The sequence below is a fragment of the Physeter macrocephalus genome, chromosome 5 (genome assembly GCF_002837175.3).
Source record: "Physeter macrocephalus isolate SW-GA chromosome 5, ASM283717v5, whole genome shotgun sequence".
NCBI classification, from domain to species: Eukaryota; Metazoa; Chordata; class Mammalia; order Artiodactyla; family Physeteridae; genus Physeter; species Physeter macrocephalus.
In genome coordinates this window covers 102,092,425-102,107,166 of record NC_041218.1, presented here as the reverse complement: position 1 = coordinate 102,107,166, position 14,742 = coordinate 102,092,425, and the positions used below count along the sequence as shown (strand labels likewise).

General features: G+C 45.1%; 1 long non-coding RNA gene across 1 annotated transcript in view; it reads right to left on the bottom strand.

Moving 5' to 3' along the window:
• The window catches only part of LOC102994171 (uncharacterized), an 81,707-nt gene extending 68,430 nt beyond the window's left edge, over positions 1-13,277 (bottom strand). The window contains exon 1 of the long non-coding RNA XR_448197.3: positions 13,183-13,277. This is a non-coding gene — a long non-coding RNA (uncharacterized lncRNA). The remainder of the gene's footprint in view (positions 1-13,182) is intronic.
• Between the last annotated feature and the right edge of the window lie 1,465 nt (positions 13,278-14,742).

The window sequence follows — 14,742 nt, the reverse complement described above, 5'->3', positions numbered from 1 at the left end:
ATGGCCTTTATTATGTTGAGGTAGGTTCCCTCAATGCCCACTTTCTGGAGAGTTTTTATCATAAATTGGTGTTGAATTTTGTCAAAAGCTTTTTCTGCATCTATTGAGATGATCATACGGTTTTTCTTCTTCAATCTGATCCTTTTAATGTGTTGTTGGATTCTGTTTACTAGAATTTTGTTGAGGATTTTTGTGTCTATGTTCATCAGTGATATTGGTCTGTAATTTTCTTTTTTTGTGATATCTTTGTCTGGTTTTAGTATAAGGGTGATGGTGGCCTCATAGAATGAGCTTGGAAGTGTTCCTCCCTCTGCAATTTTTTGGAAGAGTTTGAGAACAGTATGGAGGTTCCTTAAAACACTAAAAATAGAACTACCATATGAGCCAGCAATCCCACTCTTGGGCATATACCTGTAGAAAACCATCATTCAAAAAGATACATGCACCCCAATGTTCCTTGCAGCACTATTTACAATAGCCAGGACATAGAAGCAACCTAAATGTCCATCAACACAGGAATGGATAAAGAAGATGTGGTACATATGTACAATGGAATATTACTCAGCCATAAAAAGGAATGAAATTGTGTCATTTGCAGAAACGTGGATGGACCTAGAGACTGTCATACAGAGTGAAGTAAGTCAGAAAGAGAAAAACAAATATAGTATATTAATGCATATATATGGAATCTAGAAAAATGGTATAGGTGAAGATATATGGGAGTGGGATGGATTGGGAGATTGGGATTAACGTATATACACTGCTATGTATGAAATAGATAACTAATGAGAACCGACTCTATAGCACAGGGAACTCTACTCAATGCTCTGTGGTGACCTAAATGGGAAGGAAATCCAAGGAAGAGGGGATATATGTATATGTGTGGCTGATTCACTATGCTGTACAGCAGAAACTAACCAACACTGTAAAGCAACTATACTCCAATTTTAAAAAATGAGGAAATTTAAGAATAAATTTGCCCTTGAAGGAGCCCCAAACCCTGAATCCCCTGGGTCCTGACACCTCGATGTCACTGTGGGGACACATTTGTATCTGATTGGAGAGTGTGATGGTTAATTTCATGGACTGTGGTACCCAGATATTTGATCAAACATGATTCTAAATGTCGCTGTCAAAGTATTTTTAAATCAGTAGACATTGAGTAAGGCAGACGATCCTCTTAAACGGTGGGCCTCATCCCATCAGTTGAAGGACTTAAGAGAAAAAGACTGATATCCCTTGAGCAAAGGGAATTCTGCCTCCAGGCGTCCTTCAACTTGAACTGCACCATCGACTCTTCCCTGCGTCTCTAGCCTGATTGTGTGCTCTGCAGATTTTGGACTTGCCATCCTCCTCCACACTCCACAACTGTGTGAACCAAGCCCCCCAAATCCCTCTCTCTCCATATATCTATATCTCTCTATATATATCTATATCCTATTGGTTCTGTTTCTCTGGAGAAGCCCTGACAGTTCAGCTGATAGTTTGCTGAGCTGACACAGAACCATTTTTGTTTGTTTACTATATCATTATTAGGAGCCCCCAAGTGTTAAGGATTCTTTCTTTGACTTGCTCAGCAGAGAGGGGAAGGTTCTCCATTCTGCAGTGTGTCCATTTCCACTAGGGATGTCCACTCAACCCCTCTTAAATGATGAATCTGCCCTTAATCTGCAAAACACACTGTACCCAGGAATAGAGCCAGGAGCCCATTGCTGTCCCATTCTCATCAAAAGTTCTGCTATAAACACTAAAGATGGGGGTTCGTGGAGGATGGCATGAAAGTCTGTTTCTTCTGAACCATCTCTATTTCAAGTGTTGATTAATCCAGAGCAGGGAAGCCTGTATTTCACATGCATTGATTTGGTCCCTTATAGAACAGTTACCTTTACTGAATTACATGTGGGCCTTATGCCAATAGGCAGCATTGAGAGATGGCATAATCAGAAGTCAAATAAAAAGAAAGTGTTAAATGCCCTTATAAGAAGAGGCACAGAGAGGTGATCTTTCTCTCCAGCATGTGAAGACACAGTGAGAAGGTGGCCATCTGCAAACCAGGAAGAGGGGTCTCACCAGGACCAACCCTGCTGGTACCATGGTCTTGGACTCCCAGCCTCCAGAATTGTGGGAGGTAAATGTCTGCTGTTTAAAAAAAAATCTCAAGGCATAGACAGTGTCACCCATTGGTTAAGAGGCTGGGCTTTGGTGCCACACAAAACCTGGTGTCCTCTGGCACGTTACTTAATGTGTCTCTGCCTCAGTTTCTCACCTGTAAACAGGCAGTCCCACCACTTCATAGGCTGGTTGCGACGATCAAATGAGATGAAGAAAGTAAAATGTCACGCCCTGTAGAGTTAGTGCCCCCTCAGTGCAGGTTAGTGGGGAGGTCAGGGACCCAGCTGTGGGGACCTGAAGAAGGTGGGGATGGGAGGAATCAAGAGGAGGCTGGTGCTATCCAAACAGACTGGCTGGTACCAGAGCTGCTACCAGTTCTGTTTTTTGGTTTATTTTATTTTATTTTAATTTTTATTTTGCTAGAGAACACTGCTCCTCACTCGTAAAGCCAACCCAACAGCTTCCAAGCAGGGGTTTGTTCTTCTGTGCACAATTTAACATCCAGTCAGGCGCGTCTGCAGCCCTGAGCCAAATGAAGGCATTCTGGCCGGATGGTGAAGGGCTAAGCCAATTACCCTGCACAGTGCTGTTCTGGTTTGGAAAGATGTAATGACCCCCATTAGCATGTGTTAGCTAGTAGAAAACAGGATTTGAATTAGGAATTCTTGATCGAAAGCCTGACCACTTTTGAACTCTCCACAACCTGGTAAATTCTTAAATGTCCTATTAGGAGGAAATTAAAGCTCTGCTGGACTAGTTATAGATTAACAATAGGAAATCTTATTATAAAAGTGGAAGGAGATTTCACATTTCCTCAATATTCAGAATAAGCAAGCAATATCAACTTATTTGACATTAAACACAGAAACCAGCTTTCTATTGCTTTTGTAATGAACTTGTTTTCTGCTCTTATTGCAGTGAATGTCCCTCGTTTCTGGAGAGGTTGACTATAACTCGCTGTAACGTCCTAAAAGGGACAGACGCGCAGGGATGAAGACGGTCAGAATCAATGGTTCTCCAGTGCTAAACCCTCTCTGTGTCCCTTTCCCCTCTGTTTTTCTGTATGTCTGCTTGCCTCTCCTTCTACACATGCCCTTAGTGGTAAAATTTACTGTGGAAAACACATTTTTTAAAAGTTATTTGCATTGAAGAATTATTGTAAGGCCCCATGAGATATACTGGAAATCCACTCTTGGAGACAGTGGGAGAGGAAGAGATCTGAGAAGGAGGAACCTGGGAAGAAGTCCGATCATAAATATGTCTGAACCTGCATCCTGCACAGGGCACACTGCAGGATTTCTGTGTGGATGTAGCCCAGGTGTCAGAAGCGGGATAGGCAGTGAAGGGGGGTGAGACCTCTCTCACCTGCTCCCTTCTAGCCTTACAGTTATTTTTCAGACTCTATCCATGCATCAGTTAGGGGGAATTCTCTTTTATTCTGATAGATTATTGGTTGGAAATTTTAGTTTCCTGAGCTATAATGCTTTGTCAGGATTTTTTTTTGGGGGGGATGGGAATAATAAAGGGGAAGATGATTTGGTATTGCCATCTAGAGTCTATCTGAATCTGAAAGTTCTCATTTCCCTATCTGAATGACAGATTGAAACAGGACATGTTGTATATAATGTAACTGAGACTATAAATCAGCTGACAGCCTCTTCTATGATGTCGTTTTGGAGAAAATGGAGAGATGTACACCAGGAGGTGAGCATATCCTACCTCACCTAAGTGTCTGCTAACCACTTCTGAGTAATAGACCAAAGACAACTGCGAGAATGTATCTTGATCTTGGGACTCTCTCTTTTGCCTCATTAATTTTTGGTTGTTGTTTTAACAATTTCTATATTGTACATTTTATTATGTAGAACACCACTCTTCAAGAGAAATATAATGTGGGCCACATATTTACTTTTTTTGAGAACCAGGTCAGCCACTGTTGTAGTTTATCCTTTAAATCTCACACATAATTTAGAAAACTCAAGAGAACAAGAAAAGTCTTTTGTATTTACCTATATTTTTACTCTTTCCATTACCCTTTCTTTCTTCATGAAATTCCAATATTCTTCCTCTTATTTTTTCCTTTTCTGCTTAGAGAACTTCTGTTAGCCATACTTGTAAGGTAGGTCTGTTGGTGACAAAGTCTTGTAGTTTTCCATCATCTGAAAATACCTTTATTTCATCTTTATTACTGAAGGACATTTTCCCTGGATGTAGAATTCTGGGTTGACATTTGGACACTTGAAAAATATTGTGCCATTTTCTTCCGGTCTCCATAGTTTGTGATAAGAAATCTGCTGTCATTTGAGTTGTTTTTCCCCTATCTTTTTCATTTGTTTCAAGTGTGTTCATAATTGCTCATTGAAGCATTTCTGTGATGGCTGCTTTAAAATGTTTGGGGTTTTTTTTGTTTTGTTTTGCTAATCTGTCTTGCCTATTCCAGGTCCTTTGGCTATTAAGAGTAAGCTCTTGTTTTTGTTTTTGTGTGCACCTATCTCCTCCAGCTCCCAGTATAGAATATATGAAACGAGAAGAAAACTCAGGGAACTCACCACCAGGTCATTCCTCAGGTCCTGAGGTCTCTAGTTGGTCTACTTTCAGTGTCTTCTTATATTGTGTTATATATAATTCCCAGGGGTTTTAGTTGTGTTTAGCAGAAGAAATAGAAAAATGTGTGTCTACTCTATCTTTCCAGAAACTGAATTCTCCTGGTGTGTGTGTGTGTGTGAGTGTGCGTGTGTGTGCATGTGTGTGTGCTGATATTTCAGTCACTGGATGGAGCTATGAGGGAAGCATGCAGTGGACACATGGAACAAATATGAACATGACAGCAGACTCAGACCAAACATTTCTCAAGAAGCTGTGCACTTGCTTCCAATCAATGAACTGAAATTTAATCAGATCATTAAAAAATTGAACTGTAGTCATAAAGAAAGGAGGAAAAGGTATAAGAGGTATTAGCATGAAAAAAGAAAGTGTTTGTTAAACACTTTCTGAGATAAATTTGACCTGGAAGTATTGCTTATAGGTATGGTGACCAGAGAAGCAATGCTTTGACTGTCAGGCTAAGACAATGGTCACTCTCTTCCAGACTTTTGGATGCCCACCTAAGCCAACCCAAGAACACATGGAACAGTTTATAACACAGGATCCAGAAATTCCTGACTAAATCAGGAAGTAGGGAGTGCTTATGTGCTAAGAGAATCAAACAGCATATGCAAGTATAAAAGTAGTGAAAAAATAAAAACTAAAATCCTATAGGACTTCCTCTTAAAATGTCAGTCATGCTAAAAATTGTGTTGAATAGTTTGAAAGTAATAATTGATATTAATGCAGTACTTTGTAGATAACGGCTTCAAAGCACTCTATGTATATTCTCTCACTAATTCCAATTCTTTCTCTCAGTCTCTCACTCTCTCCATTGCTTTTTTTAAAACTTAATTAATTAATTTTATTTTTGGTTGTGTTGGGTCTTCGTTGCTGCGTGAGAGCTTTCTCTAGCTGAAACAAGTGGGAGCTACTCTTTGTTGCGGTGCGCGGGCTTCTCATTGCAGTGGCTTCTTTTGTTGCGGAGCACAGGCTCTAGGTGCACAGGCTTCAGTAGTTGTGGTGCACGGGCTTCAGTAGTTGTGGCGCGTGGGCTTAGTTGCTCCGCGGCATGTGGGATCTTCCTGGACCAGGGCTCAAACCCATGTCCCCTGCACTGGTAGGCGGATTCTTGACCACTGCGCCACCAGGGAAGTTCCTCTCCATTGCTTTCTAAACCTCTTCTCCCTTTCTCCGCCCCACCTCACACGAACACACATGTATGCACTTATACACACAAACGCATACACAAACCTACAATTAACACAAGTGAACATATTAAAAGTAAAAGCTAAGGAGAGTCGATAACCAGTAAAGAGAATTATGAGGCTATAAAACAAAATCAAATACCTAGATACATTAAGAATTTTTGGCTCCACATCTTCTCTCCAAATGTTAAAGTCAACAAAGAGATCTGATTCCTTTCCTGAGGAAGAAGGGCTTTTAAAAGACTTTTTACAAAGGAGTTTTTTATGATTAAAAGATCCAGATGTGTTCATGACTTTAAAAAAATGTTAAGATTAAAAATGACCACTTAGGGGCTTCCCTGGTGGCGCAGTAGTTGAGAATCCGCCTGCCAATGCAGGGGACACGGGTTCGAGCCCTCGTCTGGGAGGATCCCACATGCCGCGGAGCAACTAGGCCCGTGAGCCACAACTACTGAGCCTGCGCATCTGGAGCCTGTGCTCCGCAACGGGAGAGGCCATGACAGTGAGAGGCCCGCGCACCGCGATGAAGAGTGGCCCCCGCTTGCTGCAACTAGAGAAAATCCCTCGCACAGAAACGAAGACCCAACACAGCCAAAAAAAAATTTTTTTTTAAATGACCACTTAAATGAAGGACTCATAGTTGTGGTTGTAGCTATTTATGATACTGGAAATGTTTTAGTTCTCAAAGTTGGGGTAAAGACAAAGTTTTACAGAAGAAATTTTTGAATTTTGTGAGACTGGGCAACATAGGGCTTTACGCTGTTTTCCAAACACTGTAAATGTAACTCCAGACTGACAAAAAGTTTATCGTAGTTCCAAGCATTTCATTATCAAGCTACTTGTCTTTAGAGTTTAAATTCTAGCTTAAAAATTGAATTTTAACAAACAGAAAAACACACCAGTCCTGAGTGTACCATTTGAAGCACTGCCACAGCCTGTATATAAACGTGCCTGACCATCATCACTCAGCGCCCCAGAGCCCTCTCATGCCTCCTCCCACTTGTCAGCCTTTCTCCTACTCCCCAGAGGTAGCCACTACCCTGAATCCAATGACATCAATGAGTTCTGCTTGTCTTTGTAGTCTGTATGATGGGATTCATGCACTAGGTGTGCCTCTGGCCAGGCTTCTTTGGGCTGAACTCGTGTCTGTGAGACGAGTTCTACAACACGGCATGGAGCATCAATTCATTCATTTCATCACATGATGTTCCATTTATGAAGATAGCACAGTCTGCCTGTTCTGCTGTTAATGGATATAGGTTTTCTTTTCCCTCATTTTTGGTTGTAACAAACGAAGCCAGTTATAAGCACTTGTATGTATGCTTTCTGATGTACATGTGCCTGCATTCCTGTTGGTCTTTCACCTGGGGATAAAATTTCTGGGTTCGGGCATGTATAATGTTCAGATTTAGTAGATATCACACAAGAGTTTTCCAAAGTGGTTATGGCAGCTTTCACCAGCCATGTACGGGAGCTTCGTCTATCTCACATTTGGCATTGCTGTGGTTTCCACCTCCCCTGGAGCCATATCCACTTCATTTCACAAAAAAGCTCCAGGGTGAAGGTGTTTACCTTTCTACAGATTAGAATATGATTATCCCACTTCAGTAAATAGAGGATTTCTGCACCCTCGTTCTCCCTGACATTTAGTTAGTTAGTTAGTTAGTTAGTTAGTTAGTTAGTTGTGATACACAATACTTTCATCACTCTGAAATGAAAACTTGGGCACATGAACAGTGATTCATTTCATTTTCTCCCCATACCCTGGCAGCCATTAATCTACTTTCTGTCTCTGTGGATTTGCCTATTCTGAATTATTCATATAAATGGAATCATACAACATACGGTCCTTTGTCTCTGGCTTCACTCACTTAGCATAGTGTTTTCAAGGCTCATCAACGGTGTGACAGGTGGTAGTACTTCATTCCTTTTCATGGCTGCGTAATATTTGATCGTATGGATGGACCACACTTTGTTTTCCATTCATCAGCTGACAGGCATTTGGGTTGATTCCATTTTTGGCTATTAGGAGTAATACTGCTAAGAACATTTGTGTAAGTCACCCACAGGCCTTTACATAGAAAGAGATACTGTCCCTATTTCTCCCTTGAAATAGGGTTTAGCTATCATCCCTGAGATTTCAAGAGTGAGGAGAGAAATCAGTGTTCTATCAATGAGTCATCATTTAAAGCCAGTTCGGAGCTGCCTCATGAAGCAGTGAACTCCCGGACAACAGAAGAACAAACGTGTAGTAGAAATGGGCTGGCAGGAGTGCAGAAGGAGTAGGATTTCTATGCATCAAGTAGAGGGCAGAACCGAGTCGTCTCTAAGACACCGCCCTACTCTGGAAGTCTGTGATTCAGCTGTGAGTTGCAACTGAGCGTACAGACAGACCATGCCACTGGGACAAGCACTGGAAGGCTCTTCCTTCATTTCCACAGCTGCCAACAGGGACACACAGCGACCCTGGCATTGTCTAAGATGGGAGCCGTGGCTCAAAGACACTGTATGAAAACCATCAACTATTAGGGTCCTCATCTTACTTCCCAGAATACAGTGCTATGCTTTACACGTATTTGAAGAATGCATGCATTTTTGAGATGGTGTCACCTCAAATCAGTTTTAGAAATCAAGGCTTAAATAATAAGTACTTTAAATGAGATGGTACAGGGAAAGTTGTCTTGAAAAACTGTAAGACTCTGTACAAACATATGTATCATCATTGTTGTATTTCAATGTTTTTTAAAAATGTTGTACTATTTAAAATACAGATTTTAAACAATTTTACACCCTCAAAAGCCTCTGATATTGCAATAAACAAACTAATGAATTAAAAAAAAAAAAGAACATTTGTGTACCTGTTTCTGTGTGGGCATATATTTTCAGTTCTCTTGGGTGTATACCTAGGAGTGGAATTGCTAGGTCATATGGTAATTCTATGTTTAACATTTTGAAGAACCACCAGACTGTTTTCCACACTTGCTGTTTCACTTTACAATCCCACCAGCAACATACAAACCTTCCGTTTCTCTACATTCTTGCCAACACTTGGTTTTGTTCTTTTGTTATTATAATTATTGTAGCCATCCCAGTGGGTGCACACTTATTTTTGCAACCTAATTTCTCCTGGTACATTTTCATAAATTCAGAGTCAAGGCCAGTTTCTTTCTTTTACCTTCCTGAAGGGAGAGAGCTTTAACCAAATCCCATTTTAAAACAGAAAAACACTCCCAACTAAAAGCCTTGACTCGTTACTCGCACGACTGTCAGAATTACACGAACTTTGAAGCTGATTCTTGTAGTAGTTACAGGATGATGAGAAGGGCTTTTCTGTTGCCCAGAAACGGACAACTAGTCCCCGATCTCGGAACTAAGAGGCACCAAGCACCTTACGCTCTAAGGAGAAGCACAGCCAAATGGAGAGCAAACATCTGCAGAAAGCTTTATTAAAAGTTGGAGTCTAACACATGCAACCATCACCTCTGCCCATACACCCCAAACCTGTGTAGAAATGCTCACCCATGTTCTTCCTCTGCAATCAGCAAGGTGCCCCGGACCCACTTTACCTGCTACCTCTTCATGAACAATGAAATCTGAACATTCCCCAATTTTTTACTCATGTTCTTATTTTAATACCTTGGTTATCTATTCCATGTCCCTTGTTTGGCAGTCTCTCATTATTCAGAATTCAGAGAGATTTCTTCCAGTTCCCTGCGAGGAGGTTTCCCAGCGTGCTAGAGAGTATTTCATTGGCCTCTCATCGGCAAGAGGCCAGTCCTAGTCTGTTTTGCCAGCGGCCCTGGCGCCCCTGGAGCAACACTGGGGCCCAGGCCCTGGGCCTTCTCAGTGATCGGCAGCCATGCCAAGAGGGGCTCGAAGCAATTTCCACAAACCAAATGGGGCTCCTGCTAAAGGCATCTCCTGAGGAGAAGCTTCCACACGAGGAAACGTTGGCTTCCAAGCTGCTCTGGCTCTGGGGAAAAACACCCTAAGTGGGAACTGACCTTCTGCGATGTCAGCTTTCCTCCCAGCCTCATGCCCTGGAGGCTCCCCACAGAGGTGGGAATAAATTACACCCCAAAGGCTTCTGTGCTGGTTGTGACATGCCCACCTTGCAGAGGGATGCTGCTTTGGGTTGAATCATGTCCCTCAAAAGCTACAGTGATATTTACAAATAAATTTATGGGAAATAAGTCAGAACCCTATGTACCTATGATGCAGTTACCGCAGTTTAATTTATAGCAAAAGTACATGCTTGAACTATTCTTAAATGTTTTTGCTGTTTTACAACTGACCTAAACAATGTCAGGAATGCAGCTTTATGAATGGGTGCTAACTGATAAGGGAAATCATTTAGTAATGGACTGGCAATTAACTACACATGGAGGGAATGGCCTGAGATGGCTCCAGTGCCATGGCAGCCCATGCCAGCAACCCAAAATCCAAGCTGTAAATGCCTCAAGGTGGGACTTCCCTGGTGGCGCAGTGGTTAAGAATCCACCTGCCCGTGCAGGGGACACGGGTTCGAGCCCTGGTCCGGGAGGATCCCACAAGCCGCGGAGCAACTAAGCCCCTGCGCCACAACTACTGAGCCTGCTCTCTAGAGCCCACGAGTCACAAGTAGTGAGCCCACATGCCACAACTGTTGAAGCCCGTGAGCCTAGAGCCCGTGCTCTGCAGCAAGAGAAGCCACCGCAATGAAGCCCACGCACCGCAACAAAGAGCAGGCCCCGCTCACCGCAACTAGAGAAAGCCCGCGTACAGCAATGAAGACGCAATGCAGCCAAAAAATTAAAAAATAATTTATAAATAAATAAATAAATGCCTCAAGGCTATGAATCAAAACACTAAGGGCAAACAATCACACACAGCCACCTGGGCCTCAAGCTGCAGCCATCAGTCAGCCCCTTGCTTTGCTTCCGCCTTCTTTCTGTACATCTCCCCCCAGCCTCTGCTCAGTGCTTCCAACCATTTCCCAACTCAAGTTGATTTTTGGTCAGATAAACCCTTAAAAATTTTAACATGCCTCAGTTTACCTTTTAACGAGACTATACACAAAGTTAATAATAAAGCCGTATGTTTATGTCTGCACTTAAACATTTGAAGCATTTTAAGTCACTTAGTGAGTCATGTTCTTTTACATAAAATATAGAACATTAACTTGTTTCAGCAGGATCTTATTCACGGTCCATGATGTGCCTTTGTCATTCCACTGAACTGATTTCACAGTATATACAAATAGCAAATCATTATGTTGCACACGTGAAACTAATATAATGTTAATGTCAATTATATCTCAATTAACGAAAAATGCTTCGGCGGGTTCAGTGCCTTCCGCTGGGTCTCACAGCTCGGCACCAAGGGAGCAGGATTTGCACACAGGACCACGGATGCCACAGGAAACACGCGGAAAACCTCTCCCTGGTGTGCTGTGCCCTCTCCCGCCTCCCGCCTACTCTCTCCCCCCAACACGTCTGGGGTGGCCCACACAGGAGGGCCTGAGGCCTCACAGCTCCATTCTTGGTGGATCCATCCCTTACTCCTGGCCTGTAGCCTGGCCTCCCAAAAGGCCTCCTCGTAGGCTTTGTCCTGTCCACACATGCACAACTTCCCGGAGATCGCTTTCACCAGCACCCCGAGATCTACTTTCCATGTGGACTGAGGAGTTTGCTGCAGTGTACACAGCAGCAGAGTGGGCAAGGCAAGCCTAAGATCTCACCGCCCCCCCTTAAGTCCAGTCTCTATGAATTAGAAACTGTGAGAAATTAGATTTGTGGGAAAACCATGAAAACCAGAAAGCAGCTCAGAGATTCAGAGTAGGTAGAGGTTCGGCAGCTTTTAACACCTTCTCTGGTACTTGTGCCTTTAAAGGAATCAGCAAGCTCAGAAAGGCATTCTCTCCCCTCCAGCCAGGAAGGCAGGTAAGAGCTACCCCTCACCCAGAGAGCAGGTACAGGTGCCAGCTACCAATCACAGGCGCCCAGGCCGTGCTGAGAAGTTGTGACGCCCCCTTCCCCTGCACGGCTCTCGTTCCCAAAGTGTATGGCAACTCCATCCAACCTAAGCTACCCCTTCGCCCTTCCTCTGCCTTGACTCTGTCGATCCTTCTCTTTTCTCCTCCCACCTCCAAGTTTCATCCTTAAAGAACTAACTGAGATGTGAACATGTGACGGGGTCCAGGGGAAGGAGCTCTGGGTCCCCGGCTGCCCAAAAGCCATGGCAGCCACACTCTTTCTCATGCCAGGGAGGGATGTCTGGGCTGGAGACGGAGAGCTCTGTCACCTGTCGCCTCGGTTCTGGGCGTCTGAATGGTGACGGGGGTCTGTGTACACAGCACATTTAGAGGCAAAAGAAACATCCGGCCTCATGCCTTCTACCGGACTTGGCTCCCTGCCACGTCTCCCTGCGGGCCCAGGACACAGGCTGACCGATGGGCAGGACGCAGAGAGGGTCGCCAGCCACAGACCCTGCCAGGCAGCCTTGCTGGGCGGGAAGCTCTCCCACGCCTGCGTGGTCAGAATGCCGAGCGGCGTGGTGGCATACGTGGAGACGAGGCCAGCCCATCCACCAGCAAATCATTTGTGTCTTGTGAGCGTCTAGGTTATTTCTTGTACATCCTGCCCATGTTTTGTTTTGTTGTTCTCAGGATAGGGCATCTTTCTCTGTCTTTTTCAATACAGCATAGCATTAATTAATCACCCCATTTCTGATATAAGTAACTGATTATATTCGGTGCATCTTAAACACAGTCCTAAGGGCTTAACAGCAGCCCTCCCACTCAACCCCACTGACAGCGCAATCTGCAGATGAGGAAAGCAAGGCCCACCGAGGTTGCCGCGGCCCCGGACTTCACCATAGGATCGCACAGACCACGTTCAGTACAGCTTGAGTGTTTTCCTAAGAAGACATTTCCGTGCAATGCTATTTCCAGTACGAGCTACATCAATTAGAATGACAACTTGCTGCCGTTAACAGAGGCCAGAAAAAATTTAGACAAGGTAAGAGTTTACTTTCTTCTTCTTCCTAGAACCAGTCCGGGGGCTGGGTGTTCAGAGAAGCTATGTGATTCAGGGCCTGGGGTCCTTGGCTCTTCCTCTGCTTTCTGTCCTGTGGCCAGAACCCCATGGACCCAGATGGCTGCTGAAGGCCCAGCTCTCAAATCCATATTCCAGCCCAACAGCAGGAGGAAGGGAAAACAGGCCAAAAGGACCCAGGCCGCGCGCTGTCCACCCCTTAAGGAGCTATTCCAGAAGCCGCTCCCAGCACATTCCCCTGGTACCTCGTGGTCAGAGCTGTGTGTGGCACGGCCACACCTGGCCATCAGGACAGCTGCTCTCCTTGCTCCCCTCCTCCGCTCAACATGGCAGTTCTGCACCTATGAGAAAAGGGAGAGTAGGTATGAGGAAGGCAGCCAGTGCCGCGGTTACCCGTGTCATTCATACTTGGCGGCTTCCGTCTGCTGGGTTTCCATTTGCCTGTTTCTGATGAGGCACAGCGTGCCTTTGTAGGTAAGACCACGTGTTCCCACGTGGGAACATGGGCGTGGACAGCTCCGGGGGCCATTGTTCTGCCGACTGCAGAGATGTTGAGGACGCTCCCCCAGTGTCTCCTGAGCCCCCAGTCACTGCGCCAGGATAGCCATTTAAAATAACGTCCCCAGCAGGACCTATCGGGCTCGGGGCTGACTTCCGGGGGCGGGAGCGCTCTGAGACAGGACCTGGGCGGCAGCAGGTGCCAAGGAGGCGTGTCCATCCCCAGACAGAGGGTGGAGGCAGGCCGGACTTCCCCACGGGGGGGTCTCAATCTCCACCCCCAAGCTCTCCGCTCTGCCTGCGGTGAGGGTTCTTCTCTGGCTCAGCTGTCATCCAACAGCAGGACAGACGGGGCTCGGGTCACTGTGGGCAGAGAGTGGTCCTGGGGAGCCCGTCCGCCCTCCCTTCTCCGGGGAAATACACAACTTCCAGGGCCTTTTCAGTTTTCCTTCATTCCACTGGTCACAGCTCCCACCTCCTTCTGGTCTCCAGGCCCCGGGAAAATGCTGAGGCTACAGACGTGAACACCGTCCATCGCCGGCCTCGTCGGGGCCCACGTGAGGGGTCTTTTTGTGCAAATCCAGTCCCCTGGATGTGGGATGCATTCCTGTGATGATCTTCACAGCTTTCAAATCACTTCACAGTAAGTCTGGCCCCGTCACGTCCTCAGTATCTACAGGGATGGTCTGCCTCCCACCCAGGTCTCACCCCCCTCTGTCCTCCTGGTCCCAAAGACCCCCAGCCTCCATTGCTCCCCCGACATCCACAGGGTCTGAATAAACCCCCCCGGGTGACATGTACACAAATTCAAGTTGGAGAATCACGGGTATGACTTTAGAAAAACCAGTTCATCTCTCTGAGTCTTACTGTCCTCATCTGCTAAGTGCGAAGTGGACAGTTTCCTGTCCAAAAGGAAACCCCGAAGTTTCCTTCCATCTGTGATGTCGTATGGCTCTTCCAAGTGGCTCTACGATTTACAAGTTTTGAACAAAAGACCTCACCACACAAGCAATACACCCAAGACTGGGTGGCATTCACACCGAGGGCTGAACTTGAGTATCTATCAACCAGATTTCTGTCTTATGCGACGTAGCGTCCTGACCGAGCCGGTACCACCTTCCACGCTGGACCCTGCCACCCCACCCTCAAATCCTGACCTCCTCCTCCGGGCTCTCCTGCCACCACCTCGCTCTGTGCCCCACAGGCAGCTCCACGGCTCCTTTTATTGATTGATTGAATTATAGCTGATCTACCGTATTGCATTAGTTTCGGGTATACATAGCATAGTGACTCAGGGGTTTTTCTGC